Source organism: Zootoca vivipara, chromosome 9, assembly GCF_963506605.1.
Source record: "Zootoca vivipara chromosome 9, rZooViv1.1, whole genome shotgun sequence".
Taxonomy (NCBI): Eukaryota; Metazoa; Chordata; class Lepidosauria; order Squamata; family Lacertidae; genus Zootoca; species Zootoca vivipara.
The window spans coordinates 5,973,451-5,985,554 of NC_083284.1; positions in this window are offsets into that span (position 1 = coordinate 5,973,451).

Genomic DNA, 12,104 nt, shown 5'->3' on the forward strand with positions numbered 1-12,104 from the left:
CTGAGCCGTGATTCAAAAGCGTAATGCCCACTCATTTCCCCGTCTCCCTGTTAAGTGACCCTGACAGCCATTTCTCAGGCACGCCTGTCCTCTGCCCTGACTGCCAAATGGACATACAGATGATATAATTGTGTATAGATTTGGCCGCTGCAGGAAAGTGAAGTGGCACCAATTTAAACATCTCCTGTCTCTGTTTGACATGCCCCCCCCCTCCCCGCTTTCTTACAGTCACCCATTAAGCTTGAGGTTTCCTCCTTGCATGCCTGCAAAAAAGCCAAATGATCTGCAATTATTGCAGGGTTGGAGTTTTTGCACCTTTTATATCACAGCACCTTTCTGAGCGATTTGAGATAAGGGTACCTTGGTTCTCAAATGCCTTGGTACTAACTTGGAACCCAAACACTGCAAAACCAGAAGTAAGTGTTCCAGTTTGTGAACTTTTTTCGGAAGCCGAATGTGCTCCATTTTGAGTGTTACGCTTCCGATTTGAGTGCCACACTTCCGTTTTGAGTGTTATGCTGATATCTGTCTGTTTTTGCTATTTATTTTGTGTTTTTGTTTTTGCGGCTCTTTTTTGTTTTGTTTTTGTGACTGTTTGGAACCCAGTTCAGCTACCGATGGATGCATTGATTGTGTGACTGCAGTAAATTGTTTATTGCTTTCATTTTATGGATCAATGGTCTCATTAGATAGTAAAGTTCATGTTAAATTGCTGCTTTAGGGGTTGTTTTTAAAAGTCTGGAACGGATTAATCCATTTTGCATTACTTTCTATGGGAAAGCGCGCCTTGGTTTTGGAACGCTTTGGTTTTGGAACGGACTTCCAGAATGGATTAAGTTTGAGAACCAAGGTGCCACTGTAGTTTGCTTGGTTTCTAAAGAGATTGCAGCTGCAATCCTGTATCATTATCCGATGTTATAGATTGAATCTATCATAGTGTTATAGTTTGGGAGGAAATGCCCCTCCTGAACCCTAGAAATTAATAAATTGTGAGTTTTTTATTACGTGGCATGTGAAGGGAGAAATATTAGCTGCAGAGGAAATCATGGAATGGCCTATGCAAAATGACCTGATCAAGCTCGAGCCATTAAGAAACAATAGAGGAGAGCCAGTGTGGTGTAGTGGTTAAGAGCGGTAGACTCATAATCTGGGGAACCGGGTCCGCGTCTCCGCTCCTCCACATGCAGCTGCTGGGTGACCTTGGGCTAGTCACACTTCTCTGAAGTCTCTCAGCCTCACTCACCTCACAGAGTGTTTGTTGTGGGGGAGGAAGGGAAAGGAGAATGTTAGCCGCTTTGAGACTCCTTAGGGTAGTGATAAAGCGGGATATCAAATCCAAAATCCTCCTCCTCCTCCATTGGGAGCCATGGGCAATGAGACTGTCCTCCTTCTTTGCCCTGAAATGTGTACAGAGACTGGGCGTTAGGGTGTGAGGTGACAGGGAAAGAGAGTTTTGAGCAAGAGTTGCTGAGGAGAAAAAGAAGGGGAAGAAGAAAGACTGGATCCATCTTGGGCAGGAATCAGGCTGGCTGCAGTCTGGCTAGGAGAGATGCCTTGAACTCCAGAGCTGCACTGCTGTGAACGACAAGCCCCTCTTGAAATGACCATGCTGTGAAATCTGGACTCCCTCCATGCAAACTGAAGGTGAAAATAACCATATTTCTTAAACCTACATCTGCCTCTGCCGTGCCTCAATTCTCCGAAGGGACACACAGACCCTGGGTGAGTGCTGGGAACCCCCTGGGATTTTGCCACCACTCAGCAGAGAGATGGGGAGGCGCCCAGCTTTTCTAACAATATTTACATCCCACCCTTCTTCCAATGAACTCAAGGTCCTCTCTCTCACTGTTTTATCCCTACAACAACCCTGCAAGGTAGGTTAGGCTGAGGGACTGTAAGTGGCCTGATGCTACCTAGTGAACTTCATGCCTCGTGGTCCAAGCACTTTGCCACATTGGCTTTTTTTCCTTTCACACTCTCATCCCCCATTAATAAAAACAGTGTGTGTCGCCACCGCCACCGTGCCCCCACCCCCCCGATGGAACAACAGCTTTACATTCCTAAAGATGTATGAGCACCATACCTTCTCACAACACATCTTCTCCCAAATTTATTTGCCGGAAATAAACCTCCTTCCCTTCTCTGCCTACCTGCTATGTACTTCTTCCCCTCCTTCTGCAGCAAGTTGCACACAGCAGGAATTTCGGATGTGATGTTCTGCTAAGCCGTCATTACCCTCGCCCCCTCTGCTCCTCATTTTCTTCTTAATTAAACAATGAACAGCAACCTTTAATAATTGCTGTTGAAAGATGAGAAGAATCTGCCATGCTGATCTGCCCAGGCAGCCACGGGCCCTCTGAGAGGGGTTCGTTGACGCGTTTGCAATTCACAAGATTCCCCCTTGCATATTAATGCCACGTTCCTAAGGTCATTCCCTGCTGGTGTCAGGTCTAGGAAGCGTCTTCCTGTGGGGACCGCACTGCAGGGGTGGCGTGGGGGGCATCCGAGGAGAAGTTGCTCGGAGTTGGGGGGAGTTGTTTGGGCCCACACAAACCACAAGACTGCAAAACAGAGGGAGGAGGGTTGGTGAGGGTCAACTCACCGATGGGCACTACGTTGGCAGTCCCTGAATCAAAACATGGAGGCAGCATTCACAGTTCCTCTGCTCTGTGGATCCATACACACTAGCTATTGGTATATGCAGCAAGGAAAGAGATTCTGTACCTATTAAATTTTACTGGTTGGCTTCTGTCTGTCTTGCCATACAATGGAGCATGTCTCTGCCTTGTTGTTGTTTAGTCGTTTAGTCGTGTCTGACTCTTCGTGACCCCATGGACCATAGCACGCCAGGCACTCCTGTCTTGCACTGCCTCCCGCAGATTGGTCAAACTCATGTTCGTAGCTTCGAGAACACTGTCCAACCATCTCGTCCTCTGTCGTCCCCTTCTCCTTGTGCCCTCAATCTTTCCCAACATCAGGGTCTTTTCCAAGGATTCTTCTCTTCTCATGAGGTGGCCAAAGTATTGGAGCCTCAGCTTCAGGATCTGTCCTTCCAGTGAGTACTCAGGGCTGATTTCCTTAAGAATGGATAGGTTTGATCTTCTTGCAGTCCATGGGACTCTCAAGAGTCTCCTCCAGCACCATAACTCAAAAGCATCAATTCTTCGGTGATCAGCCTTCTTTGTGGTCCAGCTCTCACTTCCATACATCACTACTGGGAAAACCATAGCTTTAACTATACGGACCTTTGTAGGCAATGTGATGTCTCTGCTTTTTAAGATGCTGTCTAGGTTTGTCATTGCTTTTCTCCCAAGAAGCAGGCGTCTTTTAATTTCGTGACTGCTGTCACCATCTGCAGTGATCATGGAACCCAAGAAAGTAAAATCTCTCACTGCCTCCATTTCTTCCCCTTCTATTTGCCAGGAGGTGATGGGACCAGTGGCCATGATCTTGGTTTTTTTGAATACCAAGGCCATGACAAGGCATTGATCCATGAAGGGGTGTCTCTGCCTTAGCGGCACCGAAATGACCTCCCTCAGATGCAAACCTGGGCAGGGTGGATGGAGGTCCTGGGCTGCCCAGATGTCAAGACCCCCTTGCTGATGTGGTCAAAAGGAAAACAGAGCAATAAATTTGGCACCAGCTTAGCAGCAGGCGTTACTCTTACATGGCTCCTGCTTGTTGATACCAATAATTCACTTTCAAAAGCACTTTCCCTGTTACATGGAATAAAGAGCAGGAGTGGTCTGTTTTGTTGGGAAAACTGGACACGAAGGAAGGGTTTAATTTCCTTCATGAGTGTAAATCACCCCAATAATGAGATAAGCCAACAGGCGCATGGTCAGCCAAGCCAGTTGCTATGGCAACAGCCCAATGCCATCAATGTAAGTGATTCTGGCACATAATCTCATTGTGTCCGGGGTCTTGTGCTGCGTGTTGGGGGTCAGTCCTGTGAAGTGAGGGGGTCTGTCCGGACATATTGATTTGGAGTCTGTGTTATGTCTTCAACTGCTGGAGCAGCAGAGATAACTTTCTACTTGTATGTATATATCTGCAAAAGCTGTATGTACAATCATACCTCGGTTTAAGTATGTTTCGGTTTGAGTACTTTCAGTTTAAGTACTCCGCGGACCCGTCTGGAACGGATTAATCCACTTCCCATTACTTTCCATGGCAAAGTTCTCTTCAGGTTAAGTACGCTTCAGGTTAAGTACAGACTTCTGGAACCAATTGTGTACTTAAACCGAGGTACCACTGTATCAACATCTGAAACTGTTTTACTGAAGCCTTATCTTCTGCAACAGTAACCTATTGGGACCTTAGGCTGCCTCTGTGGGGTGAGTGGAACTGGAAGCAACTTCCACTACGTGGGTATCTTACTTCAGATCACCAATACATCTCCCTTCCAGACTTTCCTCCATGTGCAAGGCAAGTTACTCATCCCCCGGAGTAACGTTGCACAGAGAAGCTAGGGTGGCTGAAAATGAGGCAGAATCAGTCCCATCTCCACCCCCCGCAATTAAGACCCAACAGGGAAGTGTGCCTATGTGGATTCAATGCAGCCTAGTGGTTAATCCCCAGTGGGGCTGGATTATACTCTCTGCACATGCATAGAAATATACCACAGTTATGTACTTGGGGAAGTATGTATCCAAGATGAGGTCCTCGGTGTTTTATCTCCCCCTCCCTGTCATCCCCAGGCATAGCTGCCAAGTTCCGGCCTGAGAAATAAGGGACTGGACCGGAAGTAGCAGACTGGAAGTAGCGCTGCCACCATTTTGGAACTGGGCGGAGCATGCTTAGAAGCTACTTTTTATGCTGCTCTGCCCTGTTCCAAAATGGCTGCCACAACAGAAGTCACGCTGCAGCCATTTTGGAACTGGGCAAAGCAGCATCAAAAGTCGCTTCTGAGCATGCTCCGCCCAGTTCCAAAATGGCCACCGCGCCAGAATAAACTGGGGGAAAACAAAAAAAATCTGTTTTTTCGGCTGGGGACAGCTGGAAAAACGGGGGTTTCCCGGGGAATACGGGAGACTTGGCAGCTATGTTCCCAGGACAATCCCAAAATGTGCTCTAGAGATGCCTCCAATCCTCTGGAGCAGCTTTTGAGGGTGAACTGGGGGCTACAAGTAAAAAGAGCAGGGTATTCTACTCAGCAAGCAGAAGTCTGTTGTGTGAGTGGAACAGCAGCACTGGATATAGAATCACAGAATCATTGTGTTGGAAGGGACCCAAGGGCAGGGCTGGCTCTAGGGGTAGGCTGGGTGGTGGGGGGCGCCAGGGCGCCGGTTGGCAGGGGGGCGCCGCGGTGCGGCGTGCAGCGCCCACCCACCAGGGCGAGGGCGCCGGAGCGATCTCCGCACCACAGCACCAGGGCGCCCAACATACTTGAGATGGCCCTGCCCAAGGGGCCCCCATCCCCCTGCAAGGCAGGAATCTCAATGAAAAAAAGAAAATCATATGCAGTGCCGGATTTACGTATCAGCTAAACAAGCTCTATCTTCAATGGATAACAACTACTGGATCAGAAGACATTCAGTGGAAATTAAAGGCAATGTGCCCATGGCTGAGGACAACAGTTTGAACCCTTCCAATGGATTATGGATGGGGGAGGGGGTGGGAAGGGAAAGGAAAGGAAAAATGGTACGGGAAATTAGAAATTGGAAGGAGATAATATAATGTATGTAAAAATTCTAGTACTTTAAAATATATATATATATATATATATATATATATATATATATATATATATATATATAAAAGCTAAACAAGCTATGGCTTGGGGCCCCACATCCCGCTAATGTTTTGACCTGTTTACAATGATTTTGCATATACATTATAAACATTTCCCATTCTTTTTTTAGATTTATTGTCTTCTTGATTCCCGAGCTTCCCAGTTAATTTCGCCATTTCGGCATAGTCCATCAACTTGATTTGCCATTCTTCTCTGGTATGGGGCTGTCTCTTCCGTCCATCTCTGGGCTAGTAACATGCAGGCGGCCGTTGAATAGTTCCCTCTTTTCCTTTGGGATCTCGGTACCTATAATTCCTAATCAAAAAGCTTCTGGGTTTTTTTTAAACAAAAGTTATTTTGAACATTTTTCCCCATTTCATTATATATTATTTCCCAGAATTTTTAAAAATTACATTACAGTTCCACCACATATGATAAAAGGTACCTTCTTTTTCTTTACATTTCCAGCATATATTGGTGCTTGTTCTATACTTTTTTCTGATTTTACTGGGGTCAAATGCACCACCAGTGCATCATTTTCATATAATTTACTTTCAATCAAGAACATGCCCTAAATTTCAAATCTATTTTCCATAGCTTCTCACAGTCTGTCATTTGTATATGATGTCCCATATCTTTCGCCTGGCTGCACATTTTTCAGTCCTGTGCTGTGGCCACAGCGCAGCACCCCAAAATAGGTCCAAAAGGCTCGAAATCTTACTTCGCGCCCGTGCCTGGCCACTCCTCTCCCTCCTTTGGCCATGACTTTCCAGCTGACGTACTTCCAGAAGCTGACACCGCACTTCCGGAAGTGGTGATGGCTTCCGGAAGTATGGCTGTTTGTGGTGGCTGCAATCGTGGCAGAGCAGGAGGATGAAAAGGGAGAGAGGAAGTTGAGGAGGCGGGGCCTGAGTGAAAGGGGGCGGGGTCTGGGTGAGAAGGGCGGGGCCTCTATCAAGGTCATCTGATTTGCCGCACTCTGGTGTTGGAGGGGTTTAAAAGCACATTCAACTCTTTGGCCAACACAGATGGAGACAACGAAGTTTGCCAAATGCAAAGAGCGAAATCTGCAGTGGGCAAGATCCTGGCACTTCTTGCTGCAGCTTTTAAAGGCAGAGAGAAGCCCACCTTGGCTTCTGTGTGCTGGGGTTAGAAGCTGAGCTCTCGCAGTTCGTTTACCTCCCAAACCACAAGGAGAAACCGCAGAAGTCCTTTTGGAGAAGGCCATCGTGGAAGTCGTTCATCCTCACACAGATGGGGATTTTTGTGGGGGATGAGTTTTGGCTGCATGAACCGGGGCTGGACAGCCGCACTGCCATCAGGATGTGGTGTTTGCGTGGGGATGCCATCTGCAGAGAGACTTCCTCTCCAGGATTCTGCTCGGAGCGAGGCGTGGGCAGGGCCCACAAAAAAGGTCATTGGGAATTTGTCGATGAGGTGCCAAGGGTACCATCCCACTTAGTCCTGGCGACAAAGAAATTTTTCAAACTATATATACACGGTTGGTGCAAGTTAGCTGAGGGACTGGCCACCTGTTCTCACCTGGCTTCCTTCCATAGGGTTGCCATATTTCAAAAAGTGAAAATCCGGACAGAAAAGTTGTTGAGCTTTTTTGGACAGAGAAATTGGCCATTTCTGAGGACAAGAAGCTACAGTTAGAACTGGATATGGAACAACTGAGTGGTTCAAAATTGGGAAAGGAGTACGACAAGGTTGTATATTGTCTCCCTGCTTATTTAACTTATATGCAGAATTCATCATGCAAAAGGCTGGACTAGATGAATCCCAAGCAGGAATTAAGATTGCCGGAAGAAATATCAACAACCTCAGATATGCAGATGACACAACCTTGATGGCAGAAAGTGAGGAGGAATTAAAGAACCTTTTAATGAGGGTGAAAGAGGAGAGCGCAAAATATGGTCTGAAGCTCAACATAAAAAAAACCAAGATCATGGCCACTGGTCCCATCACCTCCTGGCAAATAGAAGGGGAAGAAATGGAGGCAGTGAGAGATTTTACTTTCTTGGGCTCCTTGATCACTGCAGATGGTGACAGCAGTCACGAAATTAAAAGACGCCTGCTTCTTGGGAGAAAAGCAATGACAAACCTAGACAGCATCTTAAAAAGCAGAGACATCACATTGCCTACAAAGGTCCGTATAGTTAAAGCTATGGTTTTCCCAGTAGTGATGTATGGAAGTGAGAGCTGGACCATAAAGAAGGCTGATCGCCGAAGAATTGATGCTTTTGAATTATGGTGCTGGAAGAGACTCTTGAGAGTCCCATGGACTGCAAGAAGATCAAACCTATCCATTCTGAAGGAAATCAGCCCTGAGTGCTCACTGGAAGGACAGATCGTGAAGCTGAGGCTCCAATACTTTGGCCACCTCATGAGAAGAGAAGACTCCCTGGAAAAGACCCAGATGCTGGGAAAGATGGAGGGCACTAGGAGAAGGGGACAACAGAGGACGAGATGGTTGGACAGTGTTTTCGAAGCTACGAACATGAGTTTGACCAAACTGCGGGAGGCAGTGGAAGACAGGAGTGCCTGGCGTGCTATGGTCCATGGGGTCACGAAGAGTCAGACACGACTAAACAACTAAACAACAACATGGCAAAAATAACACTACCAACCAACTTAAGGAAATCAGCCCTGAGTGCTCACTGGAAGGACAGATCGTGAAGCTGAGGCTCCAATACTTTGGCCACCTCATGAGAAGAGAAGAATCCTTGGAAAAGTCCCTGATGATGGGAAAGATGGAGGGCACAAGGAGAAGGGGACGACAGAGGACGAGATGGTTGGACAGTGTTCTCAAAGCTACGAACATGAGTTTGAGCAAACTGCGTGAGGCAGTGGAAGACAGGAGTGCCTGGCATGCTATGGTCCATGTGGTCATGAAGAGTCGGACACGACTAAACGACTAAACAACAACAACAAAGCAATAACACTTTCCCAGACTGCTTGCGGCTGCGATATTCCGAATATGTCCGAGGACTTCCAGATGGGTGGCAACCCTACCTTCCAACTTGAGGCATCTAATTCAGCTCCCAATGAAGTTTTTTGAGAAGGGAGAAATGAGTAGCAGAATGGAGGAGTAAGGGATTTTGAAGCAGGATATAAAACTAAGTCAGAAATGCATGGATTAACATTCGCTAGCGGTGTGAGGTGGGCCAACAGTGCAGGAACATGTCCTCGCAACCCCAAGGAAAGATCCTCCACTCATATTTTTTAAACGCTACTGTATACCTAACTCAAAATGCTGTCACAAATACGCGAGGTAGGTCTTTTCTCCAAGCGTGTGTGGGGAACCGCAACTCCCATCATGCCTGGCCACTGGCCATCTTGCTGAGGCCGATGGGAGTTGTAGTCTAGCAACACCTGGAGGTTCCCCACTAGGGTGATGACTTTTTTACAACCTCATTTTCCTGTATCATAATTTGATGAGCTTTCATTAAAAATTAGATAAAATCTTACTTTCAAAGAGATTGATAAAAAAACTCACACACAAAATGATTTTAAAAAAACTATCTATCAGTTTTTTGACCATTTTTGAAGTTACTGTAAGCAGATATAAAATTGAACCCAAGCTTTAGAGTCACATATATACAACATTATATAGGGTCATCAAACACACAAGGAAGCTTTTTTTTAGCTCCAGTAACAGTATAGACGCCGCTAGAGGACAATGTTTTGCTAACTCTCCTGTAGGTTCTTTTCCCAGCATGTCCGGCAGGGTCTGCTGGCTGAGTTTTGAGGTCCCAAAAAGGGGCTTTTACCTTGCGCAGGTGTAGTTACAGGTGTTGGTCTGAGTCGAAGCAAAATAAAAAAAATTCCTTCAGTAGCACCTTAAAGGCCAACTAAGTTTGGCCTTTCGTGCATACCAAAATAAAAACTTAGTTGGCCTTTAAGGTGCTACTGAAGGAATTTTTTTATTTTGCTTGCGCCGACGTGACATTTGTATACCCTAAGTTGCTAAGAACACTCCCCATTGTGGAATGTGGTGTTGTGTCCAAATCTGATACGAAATATATATAGAATTGTTAATACAATTTTATGAAATGGTAAAACGGCATACAAAAAAATTAAAAACGGTTTGTGCGTAACCTTTTTTAAATATTTCAATGGAATATACCTCGTTTTAGTCATTAATAGGCAAAAGTTCATCCATTTGTGCTACAGGAAATAATTTTTGAGGGGGAAAAATGAAAAAGTCACCACCCTACTCCCCACATCTGAGTTAAAAGGTGATCCGTTGCAAAGGAGGATTGGCCTTCTGCAGACCCTCCAAGTGTCCCTATTTTCCAGGGACATCCCTGAATTCAGGATTTTTAGTTGTTCATTCACTTGTCTTTTAATTCATTAAGCCGTTGCATTTAAATAAATTTGTATATTGCTAACACTCCAGATCTTAAATACACACCCCAACCTCCAGTTCTGCTTGGTGCTTGCAGAAAATTGCCTGGCAGAAAGAAAAACAATTAGGTCACTTGGCTTTTTTATTTACTTTATTGTTTAATAATAATAATAATAATAATAATAATAATAATAATAATATCCTGTCCTTCCTCCCTGAGGAGGCAGGGCAGCATGCAGATATACAACTTACAAACAAAAAAATTTGCATGCAGATATACAACTTACAAACAAAACAGTTTGAAACACTGTAGAAATAATTAGTTGAGAACTTTCTAGTACTGTACAATTAAACTGCAATTAAAAACACAGTTCCGTCCAATGTTCTTGAGGTTGCCAGCGACAGTGTCCCTCAACCACTAAATGCCTGGGTAAGTTCTCAAATTCCTCCTGCAAGTTAATAATGATGGAGACGGGCTCACCTCACTTAGGGAGGGTATTCCACAATGGGGAAGTCACCACTGAAAAGGCCCCATCGTGGGTTAGCATCAAACAAGCAGACCATGGGAGGAGAGAAGATTCACCATGCCAGATATGGCCTATAGTGGGATGGCAGTGAGACTCTTGATGGCTCAAGCAGGACCTGCGTGCATAAGGCAAAGGGCCAGATGGCACCCTCACCAAATCCATGCACAAAATTTGGTAGCAAGATGCTTCTTCAACACTGGAGATGGGATGGTGTCTTCTGGTGCATTTGAGGGAAGGAGGCTCCCTTAGGGAGTGTGGGGCAGGCAGCGTAGAAAACACATAGCCCTATCCATCCCCACCCCCACAGAATCTGCCACCTGAAGCTAAGGATGGGGGAGACTTTTCATTCAGGTGGCAATTAAAGGTGAGCCCTAACTAATCCTCACTTTGCAGAACAATATGCAAACCAAAACACAGCCATCCCTTGAAACTTGCCCTTCTTCAAATTTCGCAATGCAGCTCCGCAGCCAAGCAAAGTGCCCCCAAACTACATGTGTTGGGTGTATAAAATATGAGCGGAAATCGCATGCAAAAACTGCACATTGCTTCGCACAAATGTGCATATTAGGCAAAATTGCATACAGATGAGAAATTCTAAAATTCCAATGAATTTTCATGAGGATTTCTTTAAAAACAACAACACCTGAAACCCAATGTGGACTGGAAACATGAGAAACTCTGAGAAACCAATTTTTTTTTTAAAAAAGAATACTTATTTATTTATTTACCGCTTTATATTTTTAATAAAAATCTCAAAGCGGTTACAGCATATTCAAATTAATCAATAACTAAAACATTAGCCAGGCGACGTTCCTCCGGCCTCCTGAGGAGCCTCTTCAGTGGGGCTGGTGAGTGTGGGCACAGCCCCCTAAACCAGGTGGAAAGGCCCTTGACAGATTTGAGCACCCCCTGTTGAATGCAAAGGGCTCAAGCAGCCAAATTATTCCACAAGCCGCAGGGAAGGGTATAAAAGTGAGTGGAATTATGTAGAAATTGTATCCAGAAACTTGTTTTTGATGTCTTCGACACCTGGAAAAAGAAGTACAGTGGTACCTCTGCTTAAGAACTTAATTCGTTCCGGAGGTCCGTTCTTAACCTGAGGTACCACTTTAGCTAATGGGGCCGCCCACTGCTGCCGCGTCACCAGAGCATGATTTCTGTTCTCATCCTGAAGCAAACTTCTTAACCCGAGGTACTATTTCTGGGTTAGCGGAGTCTGTAACCTGAAGCGTTTGTAACCTGAAGCGTTTGTAACCCGAGGTACCACTGTACTGCACACAGAGAAAATCCACCCACTAGGCCTCTCTCCTATTCTCAGGCACACTCCCTCCCCTGTGTCCTCCAGTGCTGCAATCCATCCTACTCAAATTTATTATGATGCACATATTAATAATATTCTTGCACCACTTAAAAATAAAATAAAATAAACAAGAGACAGACACTTTGGGGACCTGAGCTTGGCTCTGCACTGAATTGGTTCAATTATTAT